Source organism: Ylistrum balloti, unplaced genomic scaffold (assembly GCF_031769215.1).
Source record: "Ylistrum balloti isolate Yb309-2 unplaced genomic scaffold, AGI_CSIRO_Ybal_v1 Utg370584, whole genome shotgun sequence".
Classification (NCBI taxonomy): domain Eukaryota; kingdom Metazoa; phylum Mollusca; class Bivalvia; order Pectinida; family Pectinidae; genus Ylistrum; species Ylistrum balloti.
In genome coordinates, this window is record NW_026782363.1 from 912,105 (window position 1) to 936,874 (window position 24,770).

Consider the following 24,770-nt stretch of genomic DNA (forward strand, 5'->3'; position numbering starts at 1 on the left):
GCAAAGTACAATATAATTAATAATTGTAATATTCAAAAGTCTTGCATACATTTCCCTCACTTCCATTTTCATACAAACACATTCACTACAATTCTCAAATGTTTACACTCCATAGTATATCATGGGGAAAAAGAGAAAAGGAAAGTGTGAAAGTAGAAAGAGGATGAGAAAAAGACACAAACTCAAATACACACACGGGTGAGAAAAGGACACAAACAAAACAGATACACACAAAAGGGAAAAAAAGACGAGACACACACACATATGCAGAGAGAGAGAGAGAGAGAGAGAGAGAGAGAGAGAGAGAGAGAGAGAGAGAGAGAGAGAGAGAGATGTCAGGAAACCATTAGTAAATACCTATATCTATGACTGGCAAAGGAAAACAGAGTGAGTGGAGAATATGTGATGTCAGTGACAAATGTCATTTTATACAGTTATAGCAAATTTTGTTAAAATATTTGTATTTCTAATGAAAAAGAATAGATGTTAATAATTTCTATACGATTTATCAATGATATACATAAGACTTATAAGTGAAATTCAGCATATTGAAGATTCAGGAGATAGTAATTAAGTTTTGCCATTTTTTCCAATCATTTTGAAAATTGTCATTGTATGTGTCATCTTTACCTGCTGCAATGTATTTTTGTGTAATGTAGTTGTCCTTGATTGCTTTTTTCAGACCATTTTTTGATAGATATTTTGTAAGCATCTTGATGAATAAATATATTGATTTCTAATTAAAATAATTGTGCTGTCTATTGATGGTCTTATACCGTCTTGATTGTAAAGTCCAAAGATAAAAGTTTCTTTAGTATAAGCAAAAGGGATCATTAAAGCATCTAATAAAAATTCAAAATTTTGTAACATATCCTGAACCTAATCACATTCCCATAGGGTATGTTCTATTGCTTCAATATCAGTTTTACAAAAATTACAATAGGAACTATCAGTTATTCCTGCCTTAAATAAGAATGAGTTTGTTGTTAGAATATTTTGATTGATTCTGTATTGAAGCCATTGTAATTTTGAATTTTTGGTAATTTGAAAAGGCATTTTGTATATTTTCCTCCATGTTTCATAATCAAAATTAAAATTGTCATCCCATTTTTTTTCTTCCAGTAGATATAGTATTATTTTTGCAGAATAAATAGTAGAAATCTTTTGTCCCTTTTTTACTGCGGAAAAGTATTTCTAAGTGAATCGGTATGAAAGGATATATAGGAAATGGTAAGTCCTGTTTCTTTATATGTTTTCGAACAGCTGAAATAATTCCTTGGTAATTAAGAAAGTTTGTATTAATAACAAAGACCTGTTGAAATTCCTAAAAAGAGTAAAACAAATTAGTGTCTCTATTGATTAAGTCACTGATAATAATTATACCCTTATTGTGCCAATCCCTATAAAAAATACACTGGTTATTTACTTTTATTACATTATTATACCATAATGGTGTTTTGGCCAATATATCTGGGGATTGTTTTAAAATGTGTTTATTTGTTAAGTTTATCCATGCCTCAAAAACATCTTTCCAAAATAAATTCTTAGAATTTTTATGACATATTGAAATATATTCAGGTCCACAGCTAAAATATGATTATCAACAAAAGTTCTTAAAATCACTTGCCATTTACTTGTATAGAGTCTCCTTAACCATGTTAGCTTAAGAGATTCGATAAAAGATTTTACATGTATCATTTTAGACCCCCATCAATGTATTTTTAATAGTTATATCTCTTTTGACTTTATCCACCTTACTTTTCCATAAAAACACAGTACAGTTCTGTGTTAAACTTTTTCAGAAAATGATCATCTGGATTTGGCAATGAGATAAAGAGGTGATTAAACTGAGAAATTAATAATGCCTTTATAATATGAATTCTACCTATTGGAGTCAAAATTCTTCTTTCCCAAGTTCTAATGAGTGCCTTTATCTTTACTAGTTTTTGATCATAGTTTAATTTAGGTATTCGGTGTAGATCCACATGAAACTCAATGCCTAAAAGTATCATTTTTTTTATTTCCCCACTGTAAATTTAATTCAGAGTATATTTTTGCAAAAGCTTTTAATTCATCTATTGACTCTTTAAGTGATCTCTCTATAACGTCCAAAATAAGTGTAGTGTCATCTGCATATTGAGAAAGTAAAATCGGAATATCATCAATACCTTTTATATTTTTATTGTTCCTTATTCTAATAGCTAAACTTTCAGCACACGGGCCTATAGCCTCTCTGATTTTCAAAAAATGGAGACAAATTTCCCCCTTGATAAATAGCTGAGCTTGATCTTTTTTTTTTTTTTTTTTTGTAGAATTTTTACCCATTTTTTTTACATCTTCCCCAAAATTAAAATAACCCAAAACTTTGTCAATGAAATTCCAAGAAAGAGAGTCGAAAGCTTTTTCAAAATCAATAATTAACAGCAATCCAGGTATATCTCTATCTTCTGCATATTGCATAATATCAAATACTATTCGTGTGTTCTCCCCAATATAGCGGCCAGCAATAAATCCTGTTTGGTCTGTATTAATTGTTTTACTATAGATAATATGTAGTAAAGAAATTGGTCTCCAATTTTTAAGATATTGTCGAGGTTTGTCTCCCTTAGGTATACATGTAATTATGCCCTGTCTTTGAGTAATTGATAACTGACCCTGATTGAAACCTTTATTAATTGACCTGACTATAAAAGTACCTAATTGTTTCCAAAAGCATTTTAAAAAACTCAACTGTATATCCATCAGAGCCTGGACTTTTGTTATTTTTTTTTTAAGGAAAGCACTTGCTAGTCTATGAAATAACAACTAAGCACTACGATAAATGTTAAAGCGGTGCCACAAAGTCTACTTGTCGATCAGTAGTGTTGTGGGTGGCTGTGAATACGGATTAATTCGAATTGTGATCACTTACATAGATCAACAGTTGCCATGTCCTTACCTGAACATATGCCTCTGCGGTGCCTGTAAATGTTACCCAGAATGTATTACACGATGCTGACTTGCCCTCAAGACGTCCCGCCCATGGTTCATAACCATCAACGCCAGTAAGAGATGAATAATAGCTGGACGCAGTAATCTGTGAATTCCTCACTCCATACGACTTGGTTACGAGTGAGCTGCTGCAGTCTGCGGCTAAAATATCCGAATTTATGCGAATCAATCCAATTTCGGGTAGCAAGATTCTGAAATAGTATGTATTATTTCAAGAGGATAACGCCGAAAGTGTCATTCTTAAACAGTATGTAACAACTTGCTATCAATTTCAGCTCTAAAAAGAAGTTTATCTATATTTTTTAAACTTACGTGCAGTAACAGGATCATCTGAAAAATACATGAACATTGACCGTAAAAACCTTACTTGATTTAAGTTATCGATTGTATGATTCCTGTCAAAAGAGTATAAATGATGATCATATTCTTTAAACTATAAGTCCAAGCAACGATTTCAAACCATGATACATGCTGCGACGACAAAAGAATGTCATACTCAAAGTTTCATTGTATGATGTGGCTAGTAGGATATACTCTGAAGTTAAAGCTATGTTTGGTCTACGTTAAATTGATGTGTTATAAACACCATGTGGATGACAGTACAGTGTACCTACCAATAGAATCGCAACACCCTATCAGATCAAACCGAAGCGCAATGCTGTGTTTCCAATTCGTTGGGTGCAGTTGTATGTATCTGGCATCGAACAGCACCGAGTTTTGAACCTCAACCTCCGAAGCATTGGTATTGCCAGGAAACAACTGAAATTAAAGGGAAGTGTTGTCACCTTTAGCGTAAATTACCAAATATAAGGATACACAGGCCGAAAGACGACAATATGTGACTCTGCCTTTCGAGGCCTTAAAGTTCACCTCTTACGGAATAAAACTAACAGGATAGAAGAGTATATAAATGCTAACCGCTACACTATAACAACATATCTGAAAGTAGGATCTGATGCTGTGGTGCCGGTCAGCTTATCGTTTATTCATTAATGAACAGATTGGATTGTTTATACTACTTTTGTCTCACGTGTTCTGTACTAAAGCGAAGCCATTGTATGAAAAATTACACTTCTGAATTGTTCCGCATACTTAAGGAAAATGCCAAAAATAAACAAGGAAAAGAACGGATGATACTATACGAGCATACTCAGTAACCAGATCATTCCTTCCAATACAGTAAGGACATCGATCAGTTTTAGCTATATTAAGTTAGTTGCCAGTTAATTGATATACAATACATTGATATTCTAATTTTCTTTCCTTACAAGTTTTACACAGAACAATATCCTGCCACTTTCGTCAAAAATATCTAATTCCAAACAAAAGTCTTTCAAGTGACAAGCTTGATAGGTGTTCTCTATTTATGCCTAAAACTCGTGACACCGAAATGTCAAACTGTGAAATGTACTCAGCCGTTTCATTGGTAAGAAAAGAGTTTTTTTTAAAAAGAAGGCCATCAAGCGGATGTGGTCATTAAGATATTGATTTATCGCGTTTCTGCTTCAGGTTTTGTAAACAAACTTCATTGAAAGGAAACCCTGTATTTGTTTGTAGTTTCAATTCATTAAAGTTAATTATCGAATAAACGCTTTCATTATTTAATAAGGATTACGATTATAAACGATGGACTGGTGCCATACAAGTACAGCTCCACCCCGTCCGTTTAATTTAGTTAAAAATCCGCCAATTTTGCCAATGAAATATAGAGAAATATCTTGTTTGCAGACTTGCACCAATGAAAAGAGAGAACACAAATCATCTTATAAAATTGACAAATCATAACGTCCGGTACAAAAATATATCACAAAACCTGAGACCTGAAAGCGTTGTTTACTAGTACCACGGCATTCAATTCTATGTTAAACTTTCATTTCCGTGAAAGTCAGCAAACAATGCAACACCAATTACGTTATCAGTGATCAAACCCAATCACCAACCAAACGTCTTGAATGAGGAGCTAACATGTTAGACATTTCAAGAAAATTCATGTCAACAGCTAAAGGTTGCCGCCATATTTTCACCCGCGTAGTAACTTTTCACAGGTTAAACTCTCTCTGAACGTTTGACAGTATTTTGTCTGTTAGTGAGGTCAATAGTAATATTTTTTGTGAATATGAAAATAAATTTACATTGGAATGTATTTTTGTGTTAACATATTCTTAATGATATTTTTATCAACGGACTATGTTTTGTCGCGTACTTCGAAGTTATAATGAATGAGTAGTGTCCGGGAAAAGCCTAGTCGACTTCCTCCTTCTTTTATATATGTTGTAAATATGCCAGCAATTTGACTATTTTGCTTGTAAATGTAATATGTAATAAATAGAATATTTGATAATGTGTTCGGTAATAACAAATATAATTATATATAACATGGGCACTCGTGAAAGATACTAAAACATTAGACACTTGTGAAATATATTTGTTATCACTGAAGGCACCATCAAATATCCTTTTTGTATTGGTTCCTTTCAAAATGTCGTTGCCACACATGTATTTAACGTTACATCGAAAGATTGATTTTATCGTTCATTATTTCATTAAACTTTAAATCTTGATATATTTAGAAGATAAAGGAAATGCAAAAAAAGATAGGTGAATTAAAGATACAGATACAGGTACATTCAGTTATCAACCAGCGATATATCTACCTGATCTTGATCTCAAAAATCGGTTTAGATATCCAAGTATAATGACACAAGAGATGATCATATATCGAGATCACATTAAACCTAGACATGGTAGGTGGATGTGTGCCGTATTGTATAGCAAAACGATGTTCATACCAACTCTGGAAAAAAGACGATGGTCTGTTTCGGTTATATACGACATTGATGTATAAATGATTATGTAACTTGTAGATTTCAAGACAAAAAATAATTCAGTCTCATTAATGGATATGTGAAATCTAAGGTTACTTACAATTGGACCATCAGTATCGTTCAATGTTACCCATGAGCTGCCGTTAACGTTGTATGAGACGGTATACTCTTCAACCCAGTTATCAAGACCGAAACGCCCCAGTGTTGATATTGCATGGATCCTACACAGCATTCCGAGATCAGCCTTCACCATGGTAACATAGTGTTAAATAAAATTGTTATCAATGAACAACCTACACCAAATCAGGTAGGTGATAGAATATAAAGATATCGATTTTACACGCATTGTATCACTTCTGTATCATCTTCTTGTTGATCACACAATCAACCACAAATCTGTCTGTAAGAAAAGCTGTTCCAATGTGTCGCTTCAATTTTAAATCACTTTTGAATATAAACTACAATGAAATTAGATTACGAATTCGTTTTTGTTTCAAATTAGTCTCACTAGGTAAGATATAATGTTATACCTACCTGAATATACGGATTACTGTCTGAATCAGAGGGCATCCAACTCCCATAATGCAGTATATTGGGTCCAACTGTCACATTAAGCCGTGCTTTCCAAGGTTCCGTTCCGGCAGTCAAGAAGGTGGAGGCGGATATTTGGTCGTTTGATACGCCGTCTGTACCGGTACCATCAGGTCCACTTATTAAATAGTCATTACACGCTAGGGAAACTAGAATGAAAAAGGGGAATCAATCAAAAAGGGATACTAAAATATAGGGAAAAGAAACTGCTTAATTAAATAGACTTATCATATGTGCGGGATACCAGAATGTATCAAAATAGCATTATCACTCGTGGGAGATACCAGAATGTATCATCACTCGTGCGGGATACCAGAATGTATCAAAATAGCCTTATCTCTCGTGCGGGACAGCAGAATCCATCAAGCTATTTTCACCCATTCCAATATGTCAAAGATTGCTCAAAGGTTGCTGTAACGTATCACCTTTTAATTTTGGGTTACAATACACAAGTGCTTGACATTCTTTTGAAATAAACAATTACTGAATTTTTCAAAAGTCTATTTAACCAGTCGGTTGCTGCAACACCAAATTTAAATTTTTAAAAAATATTTCCTTTTGATTTTTTCCCCAGTCGTCTTCAAAGTTTTCAAAATAAACTGTAAACTGATAAGTGCTCGAGCGAGAAAAGTGCTGAATATCATTATTTAGCTGTACTCTATGTTATTATAACTTCATTTATTGGTGTTATCTACCTGTGTGTTCAATCCACTGAACAAATGACACACAATATAATCCCAACTTAAATTCAATAGAACTAGGGCAAAGTATGAGTAAAGAAAGGTTTACACGGAGACTCAAGAAAAACGTACACGGTGATTAAAACCAGGAGTACCGGAAATGTAAACGTCACCATCGACAACACCCGCGATGTAAATCTTGTAAGTACACGGTAAACAACAGGCACCAACAGGTACATGTATATGAGCAGTAAACACGTCCAGCTTTATATAGTTATATGGCATCAGAAAATATCATTATGATTGAATACAGTCAAATAATTAATCAAAATGTGTAATTGAAAACAACGGATACAAAAGAAAAACATAAAAAATACCACTGTGAATCAAAAGGAAAAACAACACCTGGTTCCTAAAGAGTAAGCGTTTTCGTATGAAACAAAGGCACAAGTATTGTCTCTCAAAGTAAAACTACCCAGAATCTAATTGAGCTCGATAATTTCAAATAATGCGCAATGTCTGAAAACGAGTCCACAATCTCATAAGCTCTAACCCATCGAAATGATATGTCGTAATTCTGAAAACAAGATCGCTAGTTTGCCTGTTGGTTCCGTTGTCGTCACTTACTTCTGGATTTGGTTGTACTTTTTCAGGAGTTCCCGTTTACACCTTACTTTTGTTGATATTTTGCCCCAGTTTGATTTTTATTCACTGGGGATATAAATGCCAGACTAGGCGTGTTTATTGTTAAAAGGGAAATTTCCTTAAAATGATGTTCAGTGAGTATAGAGGGTTTTAGTTAAATAAGCTTAGTGAAAAGCTGACAGCGAGATCAAGACATTTTCATTCATTTTATTCTGACACGAAATTATACGTACATAAATGCAGTTCGTAAAATGATTATCAAGATATAGAATACAATTTGGAACAGGTGATAAAGGCATCAATTTAACATTTTCCATGATCATTAATAATTTTATGTTTACTACAAACAACTTCTACTACTCCTTAACATTTCATCCAAATAGTATGGTGTCTTATACTTGACATTTCGTCTTTCCGATTTGTTGCCCGGGAAAAGACGCCATGTCAGGTTTAAGCCACCATAGAAAAAATGATATAAGTAATCCGCCAGGAAATAGCATTTCAATAATATTTTAGAATAACATTTATATAGATACAGACGAATGATAAATTAAACAGCATCAAAGAACTGCATCGCCCATCTTCTAGGACTCCTCGGTAATGTACTAAGCCCGAATTGTTATAACACAAATAATTGATAAATATTTTAAAAATAAACAAAAAACAAATAAGTTATGTATATACTTACCTGTAACAAACAGAAAACCGAGATACGACGTCAGGAGATAGTCCATTTTACGTCGCCCACAGTTTTTTAAGATTTTGTGTCCCAGCAGGTGTCAACCGGATTCCACGTGATAATTACGAAGAAGAGGACATGTATTCTAAGTCATTAACTGTCAGATGACCAGAACCTGTTTCACTTAAATTGACCGTAGTTGTGACACAAATATAGTTTCAGGTAAGTTATTACTGGTGTGTTACTTCCAGCTTAGTCAATGCTTATATGACAATATTGGTTTTTTATCTTTTATCTTCCAGTTACAACAGCACCAGATAATATGGCGAGAATATGTGTGATTACAGATGAGGTAAGGCTCCTTTGCCTGATCGAGAATTTCTTGTTATCATCCTACAGTCTTTATACATTAACCAATAACATTCATTGTAGGTATATATACGTGTTCAAGACGTCGTCCGGACTATTGACACCTGTAAAGAAAATTGTATTATTGATATTGATCACGGACACGCCAGGTAACGGGAAATCATATAATTATTTTTACTTGTTCTATTGGCTTTTGGTCGAGAACGTGGCCAGGTGAGAATACGACGCAAACCCCACGTTGATCCTGTCGTATTCTCGCGGTGTAGCACTTTTACTATTGGAGATATATATATAGATATAGGATAAGTCAGATATATATAGGATAAGTTATATATATATACACACACATTTGAATAAGTTATATATACACATAGAATAAGTTTTATATATTTATATATATAGGATAAGTCAGATCTATATATAGGATAAATTATATATATATATATATATATATATATACACACATAGAAAAAATTATATATATATATATATACACATAGAATAAGTTATATATATATATATATAGGATAAGTCAGATATATATAGGATAAGATAGATATAGGATAAGTTAGATAAATATATATAGGATAAGTTATATATATATATATATATCGGATAAGTTATATATATACACATATAGGATAAGTTATATATATACACATATAGGATAAGTAACAGTAGCAACAGTACGGACAAGCGAATTGTCAATTTTTTTCACCCAGATCCTTTTTTAAGACACAAATTTTACATAAATTACATCACATACATAGAGCATAAAACAAATACAAAGTTACAATACGGACACAAACAAAGACAGAAACAAAGTAGACAGAAATAACAGACGAACAGTAATTTAGATATACTGGATCACAACATAGGTTATGATGTGTATTACTCAGCGTGAAAGATAGAATCTAGTGAGTAATATCGACGATATGGTACAATATTTGTACTGGATCCTAACAAACAAATGTTCGTTGGATGCGTATTACTGGGATAGATATGTGATCAATAAGATATAATTTATGTATTATTTGTGTCTTGATAAAGGGTCTGGTTGCCTCGAAAATTTGGCAATTCGCTTGTCCGTACTATTGCTATTACTTCATTCCCGTGGCTGTGATTTATCTTCTTTTAGCATTATTTCACAACAATAAGAAAAATGCCCTTCTCCATACAAGAAGTTTATTTCTAAATTGTTAAATTTGTTTAATATCAGATATCTCTGATATTCTCCCCATTGGATTGTTATGGGGATCAAAAGACTTCCAGCGATAAAGATCACATCTAGATATACATGATGGTAGAATACAAGCACAAAGAAATAACAAGTTAACAAAATCGTGGTCCAAACTGAAAACTAATAAAAACAACTCAATAAGGGAGATTGATTTGTTATATAAGGTTAAAGTTTGGAGGAATAATAGAGGATTAAGATGTTTTGTTTCACCAGAAGAATATTGATCTGACAACCAAGCTTTGTTAGCCTGCCGAACTAATCATTCCAATAGAATGTGTTTATCTAATAGTTGTACTGCTGTGTTGTTGGTAAATACACTGAATGTACAAAATACAGATGTTATACATGTAATGTTTGTCATAGAAAATAAATCATCGATTTCTGACAATTTTTCTCTTTTTGTCGATCACAATGAATAGCTGGCTCGTTCACATAAACCTGCCCTATATGTACTTAATGGTTAATTGGGAGGTGTCGAGGTATTTTGTACCTCAACACCCGCCTAGCATAAAGAAATAATTGTAAGATATTAAGAGACTGGGTTAACTCAACGGGTTTGTATATTATATACAGTTTTGTTTTGTTAAAACAAATCGATTGTTAAGGTATTTTTTCGTCCTTACAGAACAATATATGTTAGATAAGTATTAAGTAAATGCATTGCATAACACATAAATTTTAAACGATAACAAAGATTTAAAGGACTATTTGCAAACAACTATCGAATGTTGTCCCGTATATAGATAACACAGAAAGAGATAAATTATCTGTTTTTCATATTCGGATAAGATTTTATTACTATTATCATTATGAGCAAGATAAAAAAAAAGGACTACGTTGTAACCAGCAAGGCAAAATTATTGATGTAGCATATAGCGAATTCATGCGGTCGAGATGTTGCTTCAGTCAAGAGAGAGAATTGGTACACACAGGAATATATAGGTCTAATATCAATCAAAATTGCCAAAGATCGATAAAGATTGATGAGTGAACCGGTTACCCCGAAGAAATGAAATTAACGTAGAATGGTTTCCAAAATAAAACTAATAAAAATGCATACACCGAAATGAAATACATAATGGAGAGAAAATTAGTAATTTATAGATAATAAATTGTGATACGTAAGCCAAAGATATTTAATGAGGGCAGACTCTCGTCAGTATGTTTGGTGGTTCCGTTGTTGTTTACGTAACGCTACTTACTTAAGGAATTTCCGTGTAGATATTTCTTGATCTTCTTGCCCTATTTCATCGAAATTCTGTTGTCATGCAAGTATTTTCTGTCTAGTTGTAAGGTTTGACCTACAGTCTTGTAGTTTGTATTGAGAATACTTTGAAAACCAGGCTGGAAATGATAACCGTAAGTTAGCAAGTCAACACAGGGCTTCATACACAAAATCATATTACAAATACCAACTGTATCATGGGTATCGGAAACTTAGGTTGATATGTTTATGAGATATCCGACAATATGTATATAATTTAATTGCTTCTGGTTTCTTTTTTATGAGAAACTTACTATGAGAATTTAAATTCTGACAGGGTAGAACTATAGTTTAATAATATACCATGATTTCACGAGTTATCTCCCTTGCACCATCGCATTCTCACACAATGCAAAAGGTTGGTTTGCAGGGTTTATCAACTCAACAACACTTAAGATTTTAAGGTAGAACCTCTGTAGAACCCATCACACCAGGGATATACCTGTTATTGAACAACAACCAAGTGTTTCGATGGCACATGCTTTTAGACATACAAACCGTATAAATACCAAACACCAGGGATATTACCAAAGACATCAAACCAAATACCAGGGATAACCAAATACCAGGGATATTTACCTGTTATTGAACCAAAGACATCAAAATACCCATAAGACATCAAACCAAATACCAGGGATATTTATCTGTTATTGAACCAAAGACATCAAACCAAATACCAGGGATATTTACCTGTTATTGAACCAAAGACATCAAACCAAATACCATGAATATTTACCTGATATTGAATCAAAGACAGCAACCAAATACCAGGGATATTTACCTGTTATTGAACCAAAGACATCAAACCAAATACCAGGGATATTTACCTGATATTGAACCAAAGACGACAAACTTAATACCAGGGATATTTACCTGTTATTGAACCAAAGACATCAAACCAAATACCAGGGATATTTACCTGTTATTGAACCAAAGACATCAAACCAAATACCAGGGATATTTACCTGTTATTGAACCAAAGACATCAAACCAAATACCAGGGATATTTACCTGTTATTGAACCAAAGACATCAAACCAAATACCAGGGATATTTACCTGTTATTGAACAAAGACATCAAACCAAATACAGGGATATTTACCTGTTAAACCAAATACCAAATACCAGGGATATTTACCTGTTATTGAACCAAAGACATCAAACCAAATACCAGGGATATTCAAACCAAATACCTGGATATTTACCTGTTATTGAACCAAAGACATCAAACCAAATACCAGGGATATTTACCTGTTATTGAACCAAAGACATCAAACCAAATACCAGGGATATTTACCTGTTATTGAACCAAAGACATCAAACCAAATACCAGGGATATTTACCTGTTATTGAACCAAAGACATCAAACCAAATACCAGGGATATTTACCTGTTATTGAACCAAAGACATCAAACCAAATACCAGGGATATTTACCTGTTATTCAAACCAAAACCAATAGACAGACAAACCAAATACCAGGGATATTTACCTGTTATTGAACCAAAGACATCAAACCAAATACCAGGGATATTTACTGGTATTTAACAAAGACATCACCAGGGATATTTATTGAACCAAAGGGATATTTACCTGTTATTGAACCAAAGACATCAAACCAAATACCAGGGATATTTACCTGTTATTGAACCAAAGACATCAAACCAAATACCAGGGATATTTACCTGTTATTGAACCAAAGACATCAAACCAAATACCAGGGATATTTACCTGTTATTGAACCACAGACATCAAAGCAAATACCATGGATATTTACCTAGTATTGAACCAAAGACATCAAACCAAATACCAGGGATATTTACCTGTTATTGAACCAAAGACATCAAACCAAATACCAGGGATATTTACCTGTTATTGAACCAAAGACATCAAACCAAATACCAGGGATATTTACCTGATATTGAACCAAAGACAGACATCAAACCAAATACCAGGGATATTTACCTGTTATTGAACCAAAGACATCAAACCAAATACCAGGGATATTTACCTGTTATTGAACCAAAGACATCAAAGCAAATACCAGGGATATTTACCTGGTATTGAACCACAGACATCAAAGCAAATACCATGGATATTTACCTAGTATTGAACCAAAGACATCAAACCAAATACCAGGGATATTTAAGACATCAAACCAAATACCAGGGATATTTACCTACCAGGGATATTTACCTGTTATTGAACCAAAGACATCAAACCAAATACCAGGGATATTTACCTGTTATTGAACCAAAGACATCAAACCAAATACCAGGGATATTTACCTGTTATTGAACCAAAGACATCAAACCAAATACCAGGGATATTTACCTGTTATTGAACCAAAGACATCAAACCAAATACCAGGGATATTTACCTGTTATTGAACCAAAGACATCAAACCAAATACCAGGGATATTTACCTGTTATTGAACCAAAGACATCAAAGCAAATACCAGGGATATTTACCTGGTATTGAACCAAAGACACCAAACCAAATACCAGGGATATTTACCTGGTATTGAACCAAAGACATCAAACCAAATACCAGGGATATTTACCTGTTATTGAACCAAAGACATCAAACCAAATACCAGGGATATTTACCTGTTATTGAACCAAAGACATCAAACCAAATACCAGGGATATTTACCTGTTATTGAACCAAAGACATCAAACCAAATACCAGGGATATTTACCTGATATTGAACCAAAGACAACAAACCAAATACCAGGGATATTTATCTGATATTGAACCAAAGACGACAAACTTAATACCAGGGATATTTACCTGTTATTGAACCAAAGACATCAAACCAAATACCAGGGATATTTACCTGTTATTGAACCAAAGACATCAAACCAAATACCAGGGATATTTACCTGTTATTGAACCAAAGACAACAAACCAAATATCGACAAATTTATAATCCAAACCCAAAGTCAGAATCTAAGATTTACAAGGACATTCCTGGGAAAAATAAGATTAAGATTTGGTGTTCCATTAGAGTAGTCATCTTCTGTCTCATCGGCGAAATCCAGAACATAAACCTTGGGTAATCCAAGTTAGTAATGCCAGGTTCTCAAATGAGAACAAGGTATACAACAACAGAACCAACATGCAAACTTATGAACATCAAACACGACCAGCTTCATATTAACACAAACCATAGAATATTTCTAAACGAGATCACTATGGCGACCATAACTTCTCCATAATTTCACATACCCCGCATATCTTGAAACCTTGTGTTACGAATTTGTCAGTCAGTTGACGATTTCTTACACGAAAATCGTGATAAAGAGAACAGGCCCTTGGATATCGAATCAACAAAAGGTTGAGGATGCAGGGATATTGCTATCCAGAAATGGAAAATTCACAACAGGGAAATTGAAATCATCACGTTAATCATACAGCATAATGGAAAGCTGTCCATGTTGGTTGCGTTTCAGGAAAATGTCGAGGTAAGCAGCAAATGTAGAAGAGTCTGTGGTGTCTTTGATTTCCAATTCAAACTTTCCAATGTCTTTGTGACATACTTTGATAAGCTCTTCGATAAATTTACCATCATATGGAAACAAAAAGAGTGAGCCAACGTAGTTGGTTCCCATTGGTATGCATATAGTCTGTTGGAAGATAATACTACCAAACTTGACGAGGATGTTGTCAAACAGAAACTCGATCATATTTATGATTTCTTCCTCCACATATTTCTTCTTTGATTTGGACGTAATTTCTATGAAATACGCTTCAGTATAGTTCACAACCATAAATTTATACCGCCGTTACCTTTCTTGGAGAAGAATGCTCTCATAATACGAAGGAAAGCGTTACATCATTCTAGAATAGAGTATGGTCTTGTACAGGGTGGACAAATCAAATGTTCGCATGGAAGAAATGTCTTTTAGAAGAGGGTGTTGATGATTTGTCAAAAGCTCTTCAAAATCCACGAACTATTAATTCCACTTCTTGAGTAAACATTGCCACAATGACAATGTAACTAAGATTTGATAGAACTTATAATAGCGGGTAGTAGTTTTTTTCACAAAGCCAGCAACGAAACGTTGTTTATATTTATTCCTGTGAAGTTAAGGAATCCAATATGAAGGGGGAAGGTCCGTATCATTATCATTATTAGACAATCTAAATCATTGTAATTCCGAAGCATGATGAGCTGGTATCTTTTGAAAGACTGCATAATGCAGAGGTAGCGTTTCCTCAAGTTATTGGAGACAGGCACACTTACATAGATGTCGTGTAAAACTTGAAATGTGGTCACGATCGAGGAAAGGGACTTGTATTTTGTTTGCATTTTCGATTTCAATCTGCAGATTCTTTTACGAATGCTGGAAATAATAATGAGTAATGAATCAATAGCTACAATTTGTTAGAAATGCAGGGATGTTCTAATCAGGAAATGGAAATTTCAGGTTAAGGATATCGAAAGGATCACGCTTAGCAGTTGGTTGCGTTGTAGAAAACAGAAGAAAGCGGTTGACTTACCATCATCTCTATAGTTTGGTGATCGAGCAATCGAGCATTTACTGTGTGGTTCGAACACGTGGATATCATCGGTTTTCTATTTTCATCCGATATTGAAAATCATAAATAGTTTCACTCCTGGAAAACAGCTAGTAAATCAATTTAGAATAATGTCAAAGCGTACATGTATCTTATATTGTCAGATGGCAGTAGTTAAACACCTTCAGCCTTTGTGCCTTTGTCAATTACCGATGACATTCATAAGATATTTTTTATTGTGTCAAACTATTAGCTTGGAGTGAAACTATAAGAAAAGGATTCCTGTCTCTGTAACATCTGAATAATAATTTACTTCATTATCATCATAATAAATACATTGATTTTCCTCCTCCTGGGCTCTGGACACTTGATTTATAGACGAGCCATCAAAATACAACTGTAAAATGCAGTTTGATTCATTATTGTCATACTGTATCTAACTCTGAATTGGTATCAAAAAGTGCTATTCACTTGTTTGTCTTTTGTAGACACTGCTGTGAACCCCTAGTCCCTGAGGTGCCCCGTAACTTATATGCCACGTTTTAGTTCATTCGAACAGTTATACGGCTCAGAATATACCAATGTACTTGACGTTGTTCTAAAATATGAAAATTGACGAAATTAATTGAATGTTGGGACTAGTGCACCTCCCCACCTGATTAAGACATTTCTTTCTATCACTTTGGATTTTCCTCATACCAGGGTTCCAATATTTAGGCATTTAACATCACTTCACAAACATCTTACAGGCCCATTATAATACTGTATACTTAAGAAGTTTACGGAAAGGTGAACGCCAGTAAAATGGTATGATTGTGATCTATACTGAAGCGTATTTCCTGAAGGAAAACGCCGGAAAGAAAGAAGAAATGTACGTAAAACGAATATAACAAAATGATCGAACTTCTGGATGATCATATTTTTATTTAGCTTGATTGTAAGATCCTCCAGCAGACCACAGACATGCCTACGGGAAGAAATTGTAACCATCTCTTAACTGATTTTTGTTTTGTTTTGTTTAAACGAACTTATGAAAACATGTCAGATAAAGATGTCGTTCAAATTCACTTTCATGTATATTGATGATGTCTTGTCTATAACTAACAAGAGATCTATTGATTATGTCCAAGGTATATAACAGATTGAATAAGAAATCAAGGTTACGAAAGACTCTACAACAGTTGCTACCAACAAGTGTGATAATTTCAATTTCCCTTTTCTGAATAGCAACATTCCTGTATCTCCAACAAATGGTTTTCACAAGTCATAGTTGATTCGATAATCTAGAGCTTCTTCCATGATTTAAGCGCGATAAGAAGTTGGACGTGTTTACTTTGTTTTATTTTGAGAAGAACAATTTGAATTGACCAGGATTCACATGGCGGTTGTCGTCGATGAAACAGAAGACGCTTAACCTTCCGGAACACATGTTCTTATTCTCTTTACGTGTTGTTTTAATTATCTAATTTATCATATTTTTATATTACATAAGGTGAAAATAACACTGGTATAACTTTTACAAAGGAAAGAATTTCTTGGAATATATGTGTCAGACAACAACAAAAAATCATTGTCGTTTTAATATACCAGATATATCTCTGAAACAAGAACCATATAGATCTATCATACTACAGGTACATACTAAAAGCTTTACACTTAATGATAGAAATTTTTATTTTCATCATACAAGTATGATTACATGATACCTTCTTTAGCAAAAACTTTAAAAGGAAACGATGAAGTAGCAGAAAGTTTTAGACCTCCGAGGAGTTTGTTAACATTTCGCACTCGGCAATGCCTCACGTGAAGCGTCACAAACATATATCGAGTTGAGAGTTTATGTATGCATCAGACAGGAAAAATTTAATAAATAAACGAGGACTGGATTTTGTCTCTAACATTGTGAATCGTTCTCCATTGTGTAGTAGTTTTAATAGAATTTTGTTCCGACTACATACTGTACAATAATTGTTTAACCAATCTTCAATTTATAGTCACAAGGTAAAGGATGAAATTCCCTGTAAAAATAATGTCCAAGTCGAGACGTGTAAATATGGTATGTTGGTCAATAAAAGCAGAATTTGGTCATGTTATTACAAAGTTTCCCTATGATTCGACAGATCATTTCATAATGCTAGATTTGAAATTAGAATTTGTAAGTCCAGTGATGGAGGAGAGGTCATCAGAATAAGGTAGCGGACGCCGCTCCACAATAAAAACATTATTAAATCTATTCTCTGAACACAACAATACCATTCCGATTGGCTTTTAAGAGGTGACATAAAGATGATAAAATCACCATAAACAACAACATGGCAGCGGATAGCCTGATGACATCAAGCAGATCGATAACGAGTTTTCAGGTGCAAACGGACAGTTTGTAATGGGTGTGTGATATATCGAACAGTTGTGTTCTGAGTATGAACAAATTGATGAAGCTGAAAACAGGAATTGTACTTTTGTTTGACAGGGACACTTTGCTGAGTTTTAGATTTAATCCGTTATGATGTTCATGTTACAGGCTATAAAAAGTCTGTGGGAGATTTTCGCTCGCTTGTGGGCTACCTCTACATTAATAACACCTTGTATTGATTTCCTGTTAAAGAGGATGCCCGCCGCTGTTATAAAATCATTGGCTTCGATTGCAGAACAACGGCTTCTGTGGCACGTGTGTCGTACACCTGGGATCCAGATCCGCGCATGCTTGTGGGCATCTTTTGATTGAACTCAGACAACTGCAGGTGTTTTGGAATCTTCTGGTCGCAAGTTTACATAGGGACTGACATGAAAGAATCGTCAAGATGTTCTAACAGGTTACTCTTGGATGAAAGAAGTGAATGGATTTGTTTTCTTTAATAATTTGAAGTCTCCAGAAGGTGGTAAAAGTTAGTCATTTCACCTGCATTTGGGAACGTTATAATGAATATTTGAGACGTATTGATATCCAGCGTGAAGATGAAGATTTTGGTACTCAACACTCTTGTTACAATGGGTAAGTGTGTAGGCATTTGAAGTTTAATCTTCATCAATGAATTGATGAAATAATCAATTGTTTAGGCATAAACGAACAGAAAATGGATGGTTTTATTTGTAATGATTTAATGTTCTTCATTCTTTGAATTTCTTTTGAGTGGATGATAACAAGACAGATGTGTTTTGGCAACACAGAAATCAAGGTTTTCGTGGAATGCAGCTTAATGAAACAAATGGAAAGTTTATTGTGCCGTAATCATGATAACAAAACAAGTGTTCGATAATTGGGTTGTGACTGGTTCTTGTTATATCGCTTCTCTTTTGGTGAACGGGATATAATTTTGTCATCTTTTGTTCTTATCTATTTCGATAATAAGCTGAAATGTTTACATAACAGGTGCTTTAAATATATTTTTCTAGATATGGATCTTTGACTCCATATATAGTATACCTACAACACTAGGAATCAATAAATGGAAGACATCCACAAAAAAGAGAGAATAAAATCACGGTCCGGTCGTTTCATTTAAAAATAATAAGTTTGGAGATGTTCAATATATATTTGATATGACAACTTCCAGTTTGTAAGAGAAAGTGTTGGCTGAATGAAAAAATATCATGTAATTCGCTCGTTTAATAGGAGAGATATCTAAGCAAATTCAATGATTTTCAAATATGATGGACAAGTTCCTTGAGATTCATTTTGTAAGTCCATATTGTGACATTCCAATGACATATTAAAATGTAATTAAAGTGTCCCTATCGCTTTAAGTTATCAAATTATTTCCAAAACATTTAAAATCCATTTTACTGAGGTGTCATCATTCATATCACCAGCCTATCAGAATAACAACAACTTGTACATCGATTATGTGATTCAATGATTCAGATATCACACCTTGTGAAAAAAATAAAACAAATGATGAATCATAGCCTTAAATTATCTCACAGATAAATTTGTCATCTCATGTGTTGGGAGTGTTCACCTGGAGACTGATGGAAACTGTAGAGACCGGACGGAGACGGTTGCGTGTTGTATTGTCCATAATACAAAAGCTATTTTCATCTGCGAACGTGTCTGAAAAAAGTGTTAAAAATTTTGCCTTAATATTCAATTTTAAAGTGTGGTGTAGGTTGTTGATAATTTTCTCATCTGAATGTTCCAGATCTGAATTCGTCCTATTTGATCCTTGGTGTTGTGAGTTTATGAGTTTAATCACGTAAACAAAAAATACAACAAAGCTTAGGATTAAAAATCAAACAACATGAAATATAATGCATTTTTATAATAATATATTTCTATACCAAAATAGATGGGTGTTCTTCAACTGCCAAGGTAACAATTAAGCATTACAGCTGTTGTATAACAAACATATAGCATATGGTTGTGATTGGCTGATTTGCTGAACTTAGACCGGAAGATTTATTCACGCAAAAGTAGTTCACGATTGTTTTTGTAATAATTTGGTTCTAGATAGTATTTTATCAATTTATTGTTTTAGCGATAATAAAACCGTTGTAAATTATAACAAATTATAATGAATATGGTATTTTTTCTACTCCACTAAGATTGTATCAAGTTACAAAACTACTCGCTAAAACTCGTGGTTTTTGTAATGTTTAAAAAATAACTTTACTCTAGTGAAAGAAACACCGTATACAACATCCACTTGTTGTGTAACAAACACATATGTCCTAATATTTTTTAACAAAAGTTGAAAAAGAACATGATATTGCATATATCCTTAATGAGAGGTTATATCGTAAAAGGCTATAGTAATACGTGCATAATAGTTGAGATTTCACAATTCAAAGACATCATTAAAATGACATAATAATTATGATTTCGAATATAACATTGTTCAGAAAGTCTATGCAGAGTAACACTTTCATAAAACCAGTATACCCTAAAAAATCGAAAACTGGCCAACTTCAAAAATAAGCGGATTCTGAATATATGCTGTTGTTTCTAATATAGATAAACATATATTTATTTACTATTACATAAAGTATTCCAATCTATGTTATATAATATTCTTAACATTTGGAACCACTTTCGTGACATTCCCATACCTTGACATAATAACTAATGATTTAGAAAAGTGAGTAGAGGAATAGAAAATTAAACTAAAAATCTGAAATTAAAGTAAAGTATCTAGCTCTCACTTCATATGTATAAAATAGAGCAAGAGCGGTTAAAGGTTTCGAGTTTAATGTAAAAGCGGTAAACTTCTTCGTGTCTGTAAACCTTCAAGCAGTTTGCAACGCTTTTTACACGGATATGTTAGACTGAATAAACAGAAAACATTCATAAATGAATGCCTCTGAATCATTTATTTCTATGAAACATGTACATTTTATGTCGAATAATGATTTTTTTAAGAAAAATCATTCTTTTTCCACTGATTTTTCGATACCTGGTTAGAGCAATGATTGTTGAATACAGTATGTAAAGAGATTATTTATTGATACGAAAATAATGTGTTAATGAAATGACATCGTCTTTAACTGTAATTAACTGTACTATTTCTAATTCTATTGTAAGAATTAACATAATTTCAACATGTAGATTAATAACCGAAGGATGGTATATCAGTCTGATAGGTCAAACTTCCGAGATATATATTACAGTCCATGCTCACATATTCTCATGCTGAAACATGAATTCTCTGCTCAATCCAATTTTCTTTAATTCGTGGAAATCATGAAATAACTCATTGTAAGATAACCCTAGACATAGAAAATGATATCTTACTTCCAAAACCAGAGCAATAGGAAAGAAATAGTATTTTCCTAAATTCCTTTACACCAAATTTAATACTTAAAATTGCAATTTATTTTTAAGCACGAGCAAAAACAAAAATGTGTATTTGAGTAATAGAGTGGTTTATGTACACTGGTCTGGGTCCAATGCTTACTCTTCCGCCACACATGATCTTTTTACCCTTGTACTGTTTCGGGAAAACCAGCGTAAATCTTTCTTTTGTTCATATTTTACATTAATTTTATTGAATTTGAGTTTGGGTAATGATTTTGTTCATATGCTGTTTTCTTTTCTATTGTTTTTATTGTTGTCAGCATTACCCCATCGAGAAACAATCTTACAAACTTACGTAGTTTTCTTATGCAAAGTAGATTTCGATATGTTCGTCGATACACCCTGATAACCACGTTATCACTACCTGTACCCTGTTGAGATCGGGACTTGTTTGATGTCGTCAGTGAATCCTTCCAGAACATTTACAAGCCTCGTGTTTCTCATGTGGCTTCTGGACAAAATCTTCTCCTGTTGCGTGTATTGTTCTTCTCTCGCTTTGTCTTAGGAATACATCTGTCAATTTTCATTTGGTGTAGAGAGAATGAGACAAATAATAAGTATGTTTTTTAACCACGTTTACGTCATATTCTATTCATTTATCAAACCATCAATTTTATGAGAGTTTATATTCTATTTAGTCATTTTTCATCATAAAACACCATAATCCAAACTCAAAATCAATAAAACAAGGGGACAATACAAAAAAGATTTACATATCAATTTATAGCAGAAAGGATCAGTGTAAAAATGGACACAAAGGTTCAAAGCGCATCGAATTGTACAAGGAAAATTACCCGCCCCCACCTCGAGGGTTTAATAATAACATGTCATTTCGGCTTTAGCAAGTTCATAATTTCACTTCCGTAAGCTAATTTCCGTTCCAGTCTTTGAACTAAATTGTCCAGAAAATAGTGAAATAAATATTAACTACTCATTTGTTCTGACTTAACTCATGTGTGACTTTTTAGACTAGAAATCAATTACTGGCTTGTTTATTGTAGGTGAAAAAATATTGACATTTCATCTTATTTCAATCTACCATTTAGCAGTCGATTCGTTATCTACTGCTGAAGCAAACATGATAAAATAAGCACTATTGACTTGTAAATATCGACATATATCTTTGTTTTCACAAATCCATTTAGAAAATCAAACATAGTTTAAGGTTAAAACAATTACTGTCCAGAGCTTGAGTTGATACCATGGAATAACTGCACGGTATACTTACGAAGGCCTTGACTTTGTGACCTTAACCAGGACTCGTGTATATGTTCTGTATGTATGTTTGTATATCAACCGTTATATAAACAATTATCCAATTTCCTCCTTTATCTATAATGCACGATACAAGAGTATGTATGGCTCATTTGACATGGGTATTATGAACCCTATATAAACTGAGTGACCTTTTCTGCATTAGTCCTTGAAATTATCTCCTCGGCATCTTGGGTTGTAACTCGTCCTTCCATATTCGAGTTTATACGCACAAAGGGAGTTAGGATGTTAAAGGCAAATAAACTTTATGCAACTATATGCTGAGGAAGTTATGTTTAATGATTATTCACATAAATCTGCATGCTTAGAGTAATTATTTAATATGATTAATAAAAGATATTTTATGCATTTGTATGTGAGGATGACTAATATAAAATGATTAATATAAAGAAACTTTAAACATCTGTATGTTGAGGGTGATTATATTTAATGATTAATATAAAGAAACTTTATATATCTGTATGCTGAGGGTGATTATATATAATGATTAATATAAAGAAACTTTAAACATCTGTATGCTGAGGATGACTAATATATAATGATTAATATAAAGAAACTTTAAACATCTGTATGCTGAGGGTGACTATATATAATGATTAATATAAAGAAACTTTATATATCTGTATGCTGAGGGTGATTATATAAAATGATTAATATAAAGAAACTTTAAACATCTGTATGCTGAGGGTGATTATATAAAATGATTAACATTATAATCATAAACTTACTAAATCACTGACTGTTGACTGAAAGTGTTATACATATACCTCTTGATGATTCAATTAAAAAAGATGACTATCTTAACAATTTCTTCCATCAACACTCATTGGAAAGTTGAAAAAATTCTCTTAAAGATTATATCTGTGTCAGTCAGATCTACATCCCTTAGAAGATCAAAATACGCAAAAGTTGAAAAAAAAAACATTCTGTTCAGTTTTCACTTGTTCGGGAATTACGATCCTTGTCGCTATAATACATACGTAAAAACTGTAGAATATATCAAGATTTTCAACAAAACCTATAAAATTGCATGTTACACATTTTTTAATATTATAACTATTGTGTCGGAAAAATACTTAATAAACAGCGAAGAAATATCTACATATATTTACTGTAACAATAGCCCATTATTTGCTATTTTTATAACTGATGAAATATATATCCAAAAACAAAACGGTATTGTTGATTATGATAACTAAGGATGATAATTCTTTAACCCATTGATTGATACATATGGTGTCGGTGGACGGATTAGAATCATTCCGTATTCGTTATATATTTAGATTGATATATTGCACAGCATTTTACATTATATTGAAGAGGAAAAATAAAAAAACAAAACCCAAAGATGAAAGTGCAATGCATGTTAAAAGTTGCTTTGCGAAGGATAAATCCATTTCCGCTGTATCTTTGCACCAACTATCTTTCCATAGCTTTATAAAGTGGCACATACTACTTAATGCGAGATATTAAACTGTCAGCTATGGATCTTACGTGGCACTAGAATTATTCAGGTAAAGTATTGTCACCTTAACGACTACGTGATTTACATACTGCGCTATTATCCCCGTCACATGATGTCCCCCCGTATTGTAATCAAGTTGGGCGCTATTTCTTGTATTGAATGATAATAGGACACACATCCGGCAAGTCACTGCACGACAGGTCAACACTTACACTTAAAAATGGCCCCAAAACCAGAGGTTAATGAAGAATCGATTACCAATAGAACATTACGACGACTGGCTCCTTCATCAATCCCGGGTTTTTATTGCTTGTCTGACGTTATCCAGCAATGATCTTGTGTTATATGTTACATTATGACTACATGAGAAAGGGTCCTCTCCAGAAAAAAAGAAGTCTTTTCAGAACAGCGTGTTTGGTTGATCACGAAAGAA